The following is a 2,646-nucleotide window of genomic DNA, read 5'->3' as shown; positions in this document are numbered from 1 at the left end:
AATACTTGCTTTATTATGGTGGGCTGGAACCAGGCTGGAACCAAACCGACAATATCTCCAAGGTATGCCTGTATTATTTTAAGGTAGATCATGATACTTTAAAGATGCATTTTATAAATCCTAGAGCAATGACCAAAATTCATAAATCAAGAGGTATAGCTAGTAAGCTAATAGTAGAGATAATATTTAAAATATTAAATGAAAGGGGGGTGAGGAGGAGGCCGCAGCAGGAAGATATGGCTCATGAACAGCAGAAGATTCAGTCTCAGCCAAAAAGCAAGCTGGACAAAAGACGAAACAAGGACATGACGAAAAGGCTGCTGCCAAAGCTGCCTTAATATATACATGCACTGTCTGTAGGACGCAAATGCCAGACCCTAAGACTTCAAGCAGCACTTTGAGAGCAAGCATCCTAAGACTCCACTTCCTCCAGAATTGGCTGATGTTCAGGCATAAAGTTGTGTACAGGTGAATTCATGACACCTTTGACTCTTCTACTGTCTCAGATCTTAGGTAACAAACCTGCAGCTGCTTTTCTAACAAACTGCTGGTCAGCAAAAATAAAGGGGCTACAGAAACACTCATTTTTATGCCATTCTCTTTTGGGCTTCATGCAAAGACAATTCTGTATAAATGTACAGTTGACTCTGATTTGGAAATCTGAAAATCAGTCCATCCTTTTATTTATTTATTTATTTATTTTTTTTTTTTTTTAGAGGGCAGTGTCACTGGCCCTCATATGTGGGATCCGAACCGGGGCCCTCTGGCATCCCAAGCCAGCCCCCAACCAACGTGCCACTCGGCCGGCCCAGTCCATCCTTTTAAAAAAAATTTTTTATAATTTTAATTATATTGATGTTCATATTGTGTAAAATAACTCATTTAATAAAGTAGTACTTTATTAAATGATTTTACAAAAAAAATTAAATGAAAAAACTCAGAAAAAAGACAAATAACAGAACAAATAGAAAACAAAGAACAGAAGTAAATTCAATCATAATGATAATTAACTATACTAAAAGTAAATGGTCTAAACACTGCAATTAAAAAGCACATTATCACAATGACTAAAAATTAAGATACAACTATATTTTGTCTACAAGAAATGTGACAAAGATATCAAGATACAGATAAGTTACAGATTGCTAAAGGATAGAAAAAGATACACCTTGCAAATACTAATTTTAAGAAAATGCTAGTAGCTATAGTAATATCAAAGTAAACTTCAGGATAAGCAATATTACCAAAGGTAAAGAAGACACTTCATGACAAAAGAGTTAATTTTAACATAAATGTACCTAAAACATAATTTTAACATAAATGTACCTAATAGAGCTTCAAAGCACAGAAAGCAAAAACTGACAGAGTTAAAAAGAAAAGAAGACAAATCCACAATTATTGTTGGAGGTCTCAACACGTCTCTCTCTCAGTAAGTGACAGAGCAAGTAGACAGAAAATCAGGATACAGAAGATTTGAACACACTATCATCCAATTTGATGTAATCAATATATAAAGAACACTCTCCTCAACAAGAACAAAACACATATTCTAAGTGCATGTAGAACATTAACCGAAATCGTCCACCTACTGGGCCATGAAACACATCTCTACAAATTTAAAACTGACATCATACAAAGTATATTCTCTGTCTACAACAAAATTAAATTAGAAATAAATAATAGAGAGAAATTGCAAAAATCTTCCAATAGTTATAAACATTAACATCATGTGTCTCAATAACTCATGGGTCAAATTTTTTAAAAAATTACAAAGTAATTTCAACTGAATGGAAATAAACATAAAATATCAGTATTTGTGGAATGGAGCTAAAGTAGTGTTAGAGGAACATGCATAGCTTTAAGTGCTTATAATAGAAAAGAAAGTTCTCAAGTCAATGGTCTATTAAGCTTCTAAAGAGGCTAGGAAATGGAAGCATATTAAACCCTAAGAAAATAGAAAGAATGGAATAATAAAGAGCTAAAACCAATGAAATAGAAAACAAAGAGAAAATTAACCAAATCAAATGCTTATTCTTTGAAAAAAAAATCAATAAAATAGATAAAGCTCTAGTTAGATTGATCAAGAGAAAAAGAGTGAAGATACAAATTACAGTACCAGGAATGAAAAAAAGGACATCACTGCAAATTCCACAGAAATTGAAAGGATAATATACAAATATTAAAAACCTTATGCCAATAATTTGACAAGTTTGATGAAATGAATACATTTCTTTAAAAAACCTAAATTACCAAAATTGACACAAGAAGAAACAGAAAAACCTGAATATTAAATATATAATTAAAAATATCCCCATAAAGATTCTATGCAACATTTAAAGAGGAAATAATACTGATCCCACACATACTCTTTCAGAAAGACGAAGGCACTAAAACTAAAAAAAAAAAACTAGAGAAAAACTAAAGAACTGAAAAACTTTTAAAAACTTTCTAAAAAGAAAACCAATATCCTTCAGTGTGAAAACACAGTACATCATTACCAAGTCCGGGGACCTGACTTAGGTGTGAGGCATATATATGAATAAAATACAAAATTCTTTCCCTCATGGATACAGCCTTGAGTGAGGTGTGAAGTTCCTGAGACCAATGTCTGAAAGAGGAATAACTTGCCAGAGGCAACACAATCAA

The 2,646-nt window shown here is 32.5% G+C and overlaps 1 protein-coding gene and 1 pseudogene across 1 annotated transcript in view; one reads left to right on the top strand and one right to left on the bottom strand.

The window, feature by feature from the left end:
• ADSS2 (adenylosuccinate synthase 2) overlaps positions 1 to 2,646 on the bottom strand; it is a 43,920-nt gene that overhangs the window by 28,065 nt on the left and 13,209 nt on the right. The gene's annotated exons all lie outside the window — the stretch shown is intronic.
• LOC109371384 (zinc finger protein 706-like) lies at positions 222 to 566 on the top strand (annotated as a pseudogene).

The sequence above is a fragment of the Hipposideros armiger genome, unplaced genomic scaffold (assembly GCF_001890085.2).
Source record: "Hipposideros armiger isolate ML-2016 unplaced genomic scaffold, ASM189008v1 scaffold_567, whole genome shotgun sequence".
In the NCBI taxonomy this organism is placed as follows: domain Eukaryota; kingdom Metazoa; phylum Chordata; class Mammalia; order Chiroptera; family Hipposideridae; genus Hipposideros; species Hipposideros armiger.
This window is presented reverse-complemented; position numbering and strand designations above follow the sequence as displayed.